This window comes from Bos taurus, chromosome 25 (genome assembly GCF_002263795.3).
Source record: "Bos taurus isolate L1 Dominette 01449 registration number 42190680 breed Hereford chromosome 25, ARS-UCD2.0, whole genome shotgun sequence".
NCBI classification, from domain to species: Eukaryota; Metazoa; Chordata; class Mammalia; order Artiodactyla; family Bovidae; genus Bos; species Bos taurus.
The window spans coordinates 39,339,444-39,351,520 of NC_037352.1; the positions used below are offsets into that span (position 1 = coordinate 39,339,444).

At 47.2% G+C, this 12,077-nt stretch overlaps 1 long non-coding RNA gene and 2 other non-coding genes across 4 annotated transcripts in view; 1 reads left to right on the forward strand and 2 right to left on the reverse strand.

Moving 5' to 3' along the window:
* Window positions 1-12,077, reverse strand: part of LOC132343885 (uncharacterized) — a 123,366-nt gene that overhangs the window by 36,320 nt on the left and 74,969 nt on the right. The window lies entirely within an intron of this gene.
* On the forward strand, window positions 637-708 carry TRNAS-GGA (transfer RNA serine (anticodon GGA)). The gene has a single exon. It is a non-coding gene; the product is annotated as a tRNA-Ser (tRNA).
* Window positions 7,161-7,233, reverse strand: TRNAE-CUC (transfer RNA glutamic acid (anticodon CUC)). The gene has a single exon. It is a non-coding gene; the product is annotated as a tRNA-Glu (tRNA).

The window sequence follows — 12,077 nt, forward strand, 5'->3', positions numbered from 1 at the left end:
CACACAGCATGGTACTGGCATAAAAACTGGGCTTCCCAGCTAGCGCAGCGGTAACGGATCCGCCTGTCGATACAGGAGACGCAGGAGACAGGGGTTCAATCCTCAGCCTGGGAAGATGCCCTGGATGAGGAAATGGCAACTTGCTCCAGTACTCTTGCCTGAAGAATCTCATGGACAGAGGAGCCTGGCGGGCTGGGGTCCAAAGGGTCTCGAAGGGTTGGACAGGACTGAGCGATGAAGCACGCATGCCAATGGAGGAGACACGGGGGTCTATCCCGGGTCTGGGAAGAACCCACACGCTGAGCGGCGGCGAAGCCCGGGCGCCACAACTACTGAGCCTGCGCTCTAGAGCCCGGGAGCCGCAACTGCGGGAGCCCGAGCGCCCAGAGCCGGTGCTCCGCAACAAAGGAAGCCGCTGCGGCGAGAAGCCCGCGCACCGCAACCAGAGAGGAGCCCCCACCTTCTGCAACGAGAGCAGAGAGCACACGCAGCTAAGACGACTCAGCACAGTCAGACAAATAAACAAGTAAAAATTATATAAAATGTATACAATGCGATATGTCAATTATATGTCAATAACTCTGGAAAATATTTTTTAAATCTTGAATTCAGTAGGGGCTATCTATACCCAGGGCTTCCCTGGTGGCTCAGAGGTTAAAGCTTCTGCCTGGAATGCTGGAGACCCAGGTTCGATCCCTGGGTCGGGAAGATCCCCTGGAGAAGGAAATGGCAACCCACTCCAGTACTCTTGCCTGGAGAATCCCATGGAGGGAGGAGCCTGGTGGGCTACAGTCCATGGGGTCCCAAAGAGTGGGACACGACTGAGCGACTTCACTTTCACTTTCACTTATCTATACCCAGGGTGATGAGTAAAACATTGATTCCGGACAAAAATCAAAACAAATCTTTAAAAAATTTTTGTTGTTTTAGTAACTTTCCTCTGCCTCCCAGTAAAAATTTGGCTAGCCCACAAATTTTGGGTTCATTTTTACAGGACAGGCATTCCCAGGTCAGTTTAGAAGCAAAAAACAATCTCAAATCAACTTGTCTGACTTGAGACATTATCAAAACTCCAAGCCTGTTTTAGCGTTGACTCTCCCTTCTGGGTTGGACTGTGCTGGGCTGGAAGCCTGCATTTAATAGTACTATGCCAATTTTCTGTTTCTTCTTGTGTCAGTTTTGGTGAGGTGTGGTGGTGTTCTATGTATTTGCCAATGTCACCTAAATTCTCAAGTGTATAACTTTGCTCCCATTAGCAAATTTGCTCTTATTTTTACTGTCTAAATATCTGTAGAAATGTTATCTTATTCACCCTTAATGTTTATTTATTCATTCTCTTTTCTTGCCAGAGAACCACTAATCTTACTCTACTGATTTTATCTTTTCAAAGATAGGACTTTTGGCTTTTTTATCCTCCCTGTTGTATATTTTTAAAAAATTAATTTCTTTTCTTTAATATTTCCTTCTTGTCTTCTTATTTTAGTTTATTTTGCAGCTTACTTTTTTTAAGTTCTTGAGATGATGGGTAATTTTTGGTCTCACTGAATTTTGATCTTCCTTTTTAATTTTGGACTAACGAGCAGATTTTAAAGTTATGTTATGAATTAGCTTATTGTTAAAATTATGTTATGAATTAACTTAAAGTAAAATTTCCATCTTATTCCACATATAGCTTAAAATGCATAGTAATTACCTGTTTTCTTAACGTTAACTAGAAGCCGTCTTTTTGTTATCTCTTTAATTGCAAACTTTCTGTGTCATTTGTCTCGGGTCATTTGTTTTAAATACACGTAGCGGCTACTATCTGATACGTTCTAAACAGTTTTTCCTCTTAATAGGAGAACTTTACAGGTTTTTACTTGTTGCTATTACCAATATGTTTTAATATTAATACATTCTCCCCATCTTAATTTATGTTTTATTTCCTGTCTTTTGAAGATTGACCATATCATGTTTATTATTTTTCCTCCAGTGGTTTGAAATTAAGAAGTTATACATATAATTCTATTTTTGCAATAACTTTTAAAATTTAAAACATGTCCAGAGTTAATCAGATTTTTAATTTTCTCTTCAGCAAGACAAGACTTTTCACATAATTTTACTCCTCTTATTTCCTACCAGCCTCCTTCTCTTCTTGCTAACACACCTTTCCCAAGTGGGATTCTTTAGGTGTTTTCAGCTTAAAGTTTTCAATGACACGTTTAAGACTGTTATGCCTCCTGAATTGTCAGACCTAATTTTTTGTCCCCTCCATTCTCTCAGCTGTCTACACGTGGAGCTCGTGAGATGACTGTTGGAGTGATTTAATTTTTTCTCGTATAGTTACTTGCATCTTGTGCTGCCTTCTTAAATTCATTATTTTTGTTTTAGTGGAGCAAATCCTTAACAAATTTGTTCAAAAGAGATTTATGGATGGTCAATGCTTTCAGTTCTGGTATGTCTGAAGTGTCTTGATTTTGATCTCACACTGAAGTCCTGCTTTTGGACTGCGTCTGAAATGCTGGATTCAGGGTAGTTTTATCCTCAGACTGTTCAGGTTGCTGCCCCTTTGTCTTGTCTATCCACTGTTGCCAATGAGAGGGCAGAACCTAATTTTATTCCTGCTCTTTCTCTTGTCTGCTTTGTAATCTTTTTGGACTTTCTCTTCACTCCATGGTTTTGCTTCTCTGTTTCATGCATTCTGATCAACTTACGGTGAACCTGTTCAACCCCAATACTTGTGTCTTTTAACTCTGGATAATTTTATTAATTTTTTTCCTCTCCTCCATTCTTTAATTCTCTACTTATGAAATTCATGTTAGATGGCTTTGGAATGGTTCAATTATTCAGGAAATAATCCATTTTTAGCTTTTTTTCCTTTTTTTTTGGGTGGGGGGGACTCACAGGGCATGTGGGATCTTAGTTTCCTGACCAGGGATTGAACCTGAGTCCCCCTGAAGTGGAAGCATGGTGATTTACCACTGGACCTCCAGGGACGTCAGGAAATAATCTATTTTTAGTTCTATCAATCTCCTACTCATTTGTTGAGTTTAAAATTTTCAGTATCATATTCAAAATTTCTAAGACCTCAAATTATTAAAAAAAAATCATGCACCCCATTTCTGCCATAATATCATTATACACTACTTTTCTGGAGCAACAAAATACTTTGTGAAAAAACAGAAACCCCGTCAGTGTTACCTAGTATTTTAAATGACTTGAGAAGTATGCATTCACAGTTGACCTTGACCTTGGTCAAGAACAGAAAGAACTGCAGAAAGTAGTGCATCTGGAAGTCATACTGTTGAAGACAGAATTAGCCCCGTCAAGGGTAAGATTATCCATCTTGAGATTCTTTGTAAACCAAAGCAACACGGACTCACTGTGGTCCCAAAAGAGGAACAAGCAAGCTGAGTAGACGCTGAAACGCTTTAGGAACTCTGCCACTGCGATTGTGACTTGTCATACAGCCTGATCTGTAAACCTAAATTTAGACTGTTCCTTGTTACAAAACCAGGACATTCCATTTCTGTTCAAAAAGGAATGAAGCAGAAGTCAATTCAGCTGCTTTTAATTCATGAAACAGATTTAAATTCAGCCAAGGAAATAAAGATGTCAATTACAGCATTATTTATAATAGCACAAATTGGAAACAACCCAAATGGTCAAAAAGAAGGAAAAAAGAAAATAAATCATAATCAACGTATATTATGTAGATGTTAAAAACAAAAGCTGTGAAGATTCAGTGACAAGATGGCAAATATGTTCAGTTCAGTTCAGTTCAGTCGCTCAGTCGTGTCCGACTCTTTGCCACCCCATGAATCGCAGCACGCCAGGCCTCCCTGTCCATCGCCAACTCCCGGAGTTCACTCAAACTCTCGTCCATCGAGTCGGTGATCCCATCTAGCCATCTCACCCTCTGTCGTCCCCTTTTCCTCCTGCCCCCAAATATGTTATATAAGGTTAAATGAAAAACAGGACAAAAACTTGTAGGCCTGCTTCTCTTACAAATAAGCGTATGTAAAATATACTTGAACATAGGAAAATGTAAAAGAAATGCTATTTGTGGTAATGAACCGGGATGCTTTTTTCCCATTGTACTTTATTTATTTTTTATTGTTATTTTCTTCTTTCCCATTATGGTTTATTACAGGACACTGAATATAGTTCTTTCGATATAAGTAGGACCTTGTTGTTTATGCGATGCTTTTTAGTGGGGGAATTTTTCTTTCTTCCTTTCTTCTGATCTTAGTTTCATTTAAAGTTGTTCTTTATTGGAGTGCAGTTGCTTTACAGTGTGTGCTAGTCTCTCTTGTGCACACAGTCGGCCCTCCCTCTGGGACCTCCCCTCCCACGCTCCCCAACTCCCAATCCCAGCCCCTCTGCGTCATCGCAGAGCACCGAGCTGAGCTCCCTGTGTGTTGTAAGTTCTATAACCTGTTGCTCAGTCGCTCAGTTGTGTCTGACTCTTTGCAATCCCATGGACCGCAGCACACCAGGCTTCCCTTCCTTCACTGTCTCTCGGAGTTTGCTCAAACTCATGTCCATCGAGTGGATGATGCCGTCCAACCATCTCCTCTTCTGTGGCCCCCTTCTCCTCCTGCCCTCAGTCTTTGCCAACACCAGGGTCTTGTCCAGTGAGTCAGCTCTCCGCATCAGGTGGCCAAAGTATTGTAACTTGAGATCACTTTTAAAATACTTACTTAGGCAAATGTTTGGCAGAGAGAAGGACTGTGAGGGAGAAGTCAGCGGGTGCAGCCAGGTGCCCTGGGCTCTCATCCCAGCTGTCCTGTGGGCTCAGAACATCCTTCAACGACATCCCCAGCTTTCCTGTTGCTTTTGGGCTACTGCTTTTGTTGTCTTTTCTCCCTCCATAGATCATGTTCTGTGTGCTTTCTAATCTTCAGAAAATCTTCTAGTTGGAGAGGGAAGGACAGGGAGGTTGGGGTTAGCAGATACGAACTATTATATAGAGAACGGATGAACAGTAAGGTCCTGCTGCATAGCACAGGGAACTAGATCTGATATCCTATGATAAACCATAAAGGAGACTTCCCCGGAGGTCCAGTGGTTGAGAATCTGCCTTGCAATGCAGTCGGCACCGGTTCGATCCCTGGCTGGGAACTAGGATCCCACATCCCATGGAGCAGCTGAGCCCACGCGCGCCAGAGCCCGTACACTAGAGAGTCCACCTTCCACAACGCAAGAGCCCATGTGATGCAAATAAAACCCTGGGTGCTGCAACTAGGACCTCAGGCAGCCAAATAAAGACACAGATAGATATTTGAAAAAACCACAGTAGAAAAGAGTATAAAAAAGAATGTATACACATGCATAATGGAATCATCTTCCTGTATAGTAGAAATCAGCAGAACACTGTAAGATCAACTACACTTCAATAAAATAAAAAAAAAAACTCTTCTACAGTCAGTCTAGTCCTATTATGTATTCACTCTCATTAAAACTACATTTTCTGCTGTTTTTACGGGGGTTGGAGTCAGGAAAGTGGTGCTGAGCCCAGCAGTTTGTTCTGTCTCTGTTTATTTTTTGTTAACTAATCGATAATTCTAAAGACACGCTGATTCACAACCTTTGTTCTCCTAATGTTACTTCTCCCTTAAATCTTTGTTTTTTAAACCAGTAAGTCTCATCTGATTGCTTTTAAAAACTTAATCCATGAGGCGGGCATAGAATATTATAGGTTAGTTTTAACTAACACTTATTTTAAGATTTATTTCAGTCTTTTAACAATTTCTTGCCTCTTAGAGTTAAATAAACTTCGTATTACTCATGGTATTGATCACAGATCTAGCATCCTGCTCTTTGCTCTCCTGAGCCAGGCTGGGAGGAGATGTTTAGTGCTGAGTACACAGTTTCGCCTGGAGAAGGGAATGGCAGCCCACTCCAGTATCCTTGCCTGGGAAATGCCGTGGACAGAGGAGCCTGGTGGGCTAGTCCATGGGGTCACAAAGAGTCGGACACGACTGAGCGACTAACACTAACAACTTCACATAACATTGCACTGAAGTCACAACTCATGGGCTCAGCTTTCAGCTGAGGCTCCAGCCTATGGACCGACTGAGCCTGTTTTATTTCACCTGATGCATACTTCATGACACCCCATTGCCCGTGTTTGCCAGGCTGGGTTCATTCATAAAACAGTGCCTGCGGGTACTGGGTGACTAAACTACACGTTATTAATATAGCAGTCCAATAGCTGCCCGCCTTGTAATATGTGGTTACCAGAAAATTCAAAATGATACCTGCTACTTATGTTTATAGCTTGGGTTCTATTTCTCTTGGACTGTGATGGAATAGAGAGCCCAGGAATAGAGCCATACATATATGATTAATTTGTGACAAAGATGCCAAAGCAAATCAGCAAGGGGGAATATTCTCTTCAACAAATGGTGCTAGACGGGCCTACAGACACGGAAGACAAACGCATGGTCCTGAAGGGGCAGGAAGGGGTTGGGATTAACATACAGACACTACTGTATTTGGATTGCTGCTGTTTAGTTGCTCAGTTGTGCCTGACTCTTCTGCGGCCCCATGGACTGTAGCTCGCCAGGAACACCACAGCATACCTAATATTAACTGAAAAAGGAACACAGACCTGGGACTTCCCTGGTGGCTCAGTGGATAAGAGTCCGCCTGCCAGTGCAGGGGACATGGGTTCAATCCCTGGTCTGGGAAGATAAACTATGTCTCGGAGCAACTACCTGTGCACCACAACTCCTGAAGCCCACGCGCCCCAGAGTCCGTGCTCTGCAACTCGAGAAGCCGTCACCGTGAGAATCCCCAGCATTGTAGCGAAGAGTAGCCCTGGTCGCCGCAACTAGACAAAGCCTGCACGCAGACCCGGTCTGTAGTGGAGACCCAGTGCAGCCAGAGAAACAGACCTCAACGTGAAAGCTCACACGACGAAGCCCGGAGAGGAACGCAGAGGGAGAAAACGTCTGCAGCCGAGGGCAGGCAAGAATTAATTTTTGAGATGTGCATTAGAAATTTAATTTCCAATCAGAGAAATAGCAAGAACAGTGAGACTTCATGGAAAATGGGGAGGTTTGGATACAGAAACTCCATCAAACGGGTAAGGAGGCAAATCACAGACCGCGAGGTGGGTGTGCCAGGTGCTGGGTTTTTTTTTGGCCGCACGGTACAGCCGGCGGGATCTTTAGTTCCCTGACCAGGGATCGAACCTGGGCCTTCGGCAATGAGAGCACAGAGTCCTAACCGTTGGACCACCAGGGAATTCCCAAATAACGCACCAGGTCCTTGCTGGCTGCACTCTGCATCGGTGACGTCATCCCAGCCTCATTCCCAGCAGCCCGGGGAAGGGTCACCTCTGCTTCACCGAGCAGACAGACAAGAAAACGGAAGCTCCCAGCATGTGACCTGCCCGCAGGGACCTCCCTGGTGGTCCAGTGGCTAAGACTCCCTGTCCCAGGGGGACTGAGGGCCCAGAGGGCTGTCTGAACACACTGGGAGGAGGGACCTCCAACTCTGATTTCCCTGTCGGATGTGCTGGTGGTTTAGTCACTACTAAGCTGTGTCTGACTCTGTGCGACCCCGTGGACTGCAGCCCACCAGGCTCCTCTGTCCATGGGATTCTCCAGGCACGAATCCCGGAGTGAATTGCCATTTCCTCCTCTAGGAGATCTTCCCCATCCAGGAACTGAATCCGTGTCTTCTTCACTGTGGGCAGATGCTTCACCGCCAAGCCTGTGGATACAGGTACCTAAATGCCCATCTTACCACAGGACCCGGGGGCTGGGGAACGCCAGGCATGGAGGGGGGAGGGGTAAACGTACTGTGGGGTTTATTTTGTGCGTCACTTCGGGGGCTGTTTTGGGATGAGATGAACGTTGAGGTTGGTGAACTCTGAGTTAGCAGCTTGCCCTCCACACTCTGGGAGCCGCATGCGGGGAGCTAGAGGGCGCGATGCCCTGCCGTTTGCTGCCACTGCTGACCGGTCAGGGTTATCCCGGGGGCCCAGCGCCCGGGCAGCCTCTCTAGACACTGGGCGCAGAACAGGCATGAGCATCTTGCCTAACTGGAGCCGCTGGGCTCCGCAGGGAGGCAGCCTCCAGCAGGAGGTCCCCTTTGGGGTTTGGGGCTTGTGGTTTTGATGTAGCTACTAGATAACATGGCTCGTGAAAAGCCGCTATCAGCTTGCTACCGAGCTCTTGCTGAAACCAAATGCCTGGCCCGCAGAAGCCTGGGGGGATGCCTTGTGAGGGGAGTGGGGGAGCTGAACTTTGTGAGCAGTGGGAAGGGCCCAAAGCCGCACGGCGCAGTGGGCCTGGGGTCTTGGAGACTGCAGTCAGCCTGGCCCCAGAGCAGCTCAGCTTTACAGGAGGAAGTGGCCACTCGGGTGTGATGGGGGGCTTCGCTGGTGGTCCAGTGGCTAAGACTCCACTCTCCCAAATCCAGGGTTCGATCGTTGGTCAGGGAACTAGATCCCACAGGCCACAACTAAGATTCGGCTCAGCCAAACAAATAATTTTTTTTTTTTTTTAAGCGGGAGTTCCTGGCTCTTAAGGGTCCTCCCGTCACCAATGTCCCCCTAAGCACCGGGGCCGAGCGGAGCTGACAATGACATTGTTGGCCCTGGCTTTCCAGCCTGCAGGGCTGAGGCCGGACACGCCCTGGTGGGGCAGGGGGCTGCAGACCCCCAGGCCAGGGCAGGCCAAGGACATTCCTCTCCGGGGTCATGAAGGGTGGGAACAGGTCAAGGCTGCTGCCCGGATGGTCTGGCCGTGGCTATGCGTCAGCATGTGGCCGTGACAAAGGCCGTGACCGAGGCAGGTACCAAGGCCGTGGGCACTGGACGCCTGCTCTGTGCTCCAGAGGGATCCCGGGAAGCGCGTGGCCGATGGGGCCTGAGACCTGTTTTCGGTTTTTCACAAAGTCATTCAGGGCACGGCTTATACACAAATGGGTTGGGGGGTGGGTCTGCTGCTAAGTCGCTTCAGTCGTGTCCGACTCTGTGCAACCCCATAGACGGCAGCCCACCAGGCTCCCCCATCCCTGGGATTCTCCAGGCAAGAACACTGGAGTGGGCTGCCATTTCCTTCTCCAATGCATGAAAGTGAAAAGTGAAAGTGAAGTTGCTCAGTCGTGTCCGACTCCCAGCGACCCCATGGACTGCAGCCTACCAGCTCCCCTGTCCATGGGATTTTCCAGGCAAGAGTACTGGGGTGGGGTGCCATCGCTTTCTCCAAGGGGGGTGGGTCTAGAGAGTCAGAACTCTTCAGACTGGGGGTATGAGAATTTCAAATGTTTACAGGGACTTCCCTGGTGGTCTGGGGGTTAAGACTCTGCCCTTCTGCTGCAGGGGGTGAGAGCTCAAGCCCTGGTCTGGGAGCTAAGCTTCCACAAGCCTGGTGGCCAGAAAACCAAAACATGGAACAGACACAATATTGTAATAAGTTTAATAAAGACCTTAAAAACGGTTCACGTCAGACTTTCCTGGTGGTACAGAGGATAAGAATCTGCCTGGCCAGTTCAGGGGTTCGATCCCTGGTCTGGGAAGATCCCACGTGCTGTGGAGCAACTGAGCCCGTGAGCCACAATTACTGAGGCCGTAAGCCACGATTACTGAGGCTATGAGCCACAATTACTGAGCCTGTGAGCCATAATCACTGAGGCTATGAGCCACAATTACTGAGCCCGTGAGCCACAATTACTGAGGCCGTGAGTCACGATTACTGAGGCCGTGAACCACAATTACTGAGCCCGTGAGCCACAATTACTGAGGCCGTGAGTCACGATTACTGAGGCCGTGAACCACAATTACTGAGCCTGTGAGCCACAATCACTGAGGCCGTGAGCCACAATCACTGAGGCTATGAGCCACAATTACTGAGCCCGTGAGCCACAATTACTGAGCCCGTGAGCCACAATCACTGAGGCTGTGAGCCACAATCACTGAGCCCGTGAGCCACAATCACTGAGCCCGTGAGCCACGATCACTGAGGCCGTGAGCCACGATCACTGAGGCTGTGAGCCACGATCACTGAGCCCGAATGCTCTAGAGCCTGTGCGCCGAAACAGGAGAAGCCTCCGCAACGAGAGGCTGGGTGCCGCCACCCAGAGCAGCCCCCATGGGCCACAGCTAGGGAAGCCTGTGTGCAGCAGTAAAGACCTAGCACGGCCAAAAGATAAATAAATGAAATAATTTTTAAAAACGGGGCACATCAAAAAAATCTTAAAAACAAAAAATGTTTACGGATGCTGATCGTCTGCCTTCTGAAGCAGGATACAAGTGACAGGAGTCCTCATTTCCCTCTGCTTTATAATACAGGGCTGTAAAATATGTTTTACTAAAACACAGAGCCTCTGGCTCTGTTCCATCACACCGTGTCTGTTCTGGAAGCTCCGGTTTTGTCCAGCACCTGAGGCACTGCTTCCCTCTGGGAAACACGCATGGGGCATCGAGTCTCTGAGGAGTGAGCACCCAGCCGGAAGCAAGACAGACCCACATCCCAGCGGCTGCAGCTGGGAGTGGAGGAGCCGCTGGATCAGCACATGGGATGGTGGGCGGGGAGCCGGGTGTGTGACCTTGAGACAGGATGATGGAAAAAGCCTCTCTAATGCGCCAATGTTTGAGCTAAGATCAGAATGAAGCGATCCAGATCAGAGGATCAATAAATGTGGACTAAGTGAGCTGATGCTGTATGTGAAACACTTCCACTTTCTGGCACTGCTTGGCCAGATCACCCAACTGGCCCCTGGTCACTACCGCTGACAGAGGGCCATGCCCAAGGACCGAGCCCTGACTCCGACTAACCCCCGGCCCCTTCAGTGTGGGTCGAAGATGTTTTCCAGACCAGGGAATGACAGGGCCAGTGCTGACCCGCTGTGCACACCTCTGGACTTGCTCTGTGCACAGCAGCCTTTGTCAGTCTTGTGACCAGCATGACCACCAGGGTCCCTGTCCAGAATCTAAACCCCGTGTTTCTGCTCAGCACTTTCCTGCTGGGACACGCGCCCCCTCTGTCTGCACCAGCAGACTCGCTCTGTACGTTTTGTCTAAGCTCTGAGATCTCAGCTTTGTTCTTTGACGGCATCTATTCTGTTCCACCAGTCAACCCTACAGGAAATCAACCCTGAATACTCCCTTGAAGGACTGATGCTGAAGCTCCAATACTTTGGCCACCTGATTCGAAGAGCTGACTCATTGGGAAAGACCTTGATGCTGGGAAAGATTGAAGGGAGGAGGAAAAAGGACGGCAGAGGATGAGATGGCTGGATGGCATCATCAACTCAATGGACGTGGGTTTGAACAAGCTCTGGAGATAGTGGAGGGCAGGGGAGCCTTGTGTGCTGCAGTTCAGATCGCAAACAGCTGGACATGACTGAGTGACTGAACAACAACAACAACATTCTCATCTAAATAAACCAAGAATATAAAGAGTCTAAGATGTCAAAAGGCCAGAAGTAATTTTTAACTTATCCATGAAGCCTTGCACGTGTGGGGATAAGTTTAATTCTGGTTTGTCTGTCATCTGTGGACTGTGGCTGATCCCCTGAAGATGTGGCACCCTGAAAGGCAATGCCAAAGAATGCTCAAACTACTGCACAATTGCACTCATCTCACACGCTAGTAAAATAATGCTCAAAATTCTCCAAGCCAGGCTTCAGCAACACGTGAACCGTGAACTTCCAGATGTTCAAGCTGGTTTTCGAAAAGGCAGAGGAACCAGAGATCAAATTGCCAACATCCGCTGGATCATGGAAAAAGCAAGAGAGTTCCAGAAAAACATCTATTTCTGCTTTATTGACTATGCCAAAGCCTTTGACTGTGTGGATCACAATAAACTGTGGAAAATTCTGAAAGAGATGGGAATACCAGACCACCTGACCTGCCTCTTGAGAAACCGATATGCAGGTCAGGAAGCAACAGTTAGAACCTGACATGGAACAACAGACTGGTTTCAAATAGGAAAAGGAGTACTTCAAGGCTGTATATTGTCACCCTGCTTATTTAACTTATATGCAGAGTACATCATGAGAAATGCTGGGCTGGAAGAAGCACAAGCTGGAATCAAGATTGCTGGGAGAAATATCAATAACCTCAGATATGCAGATGA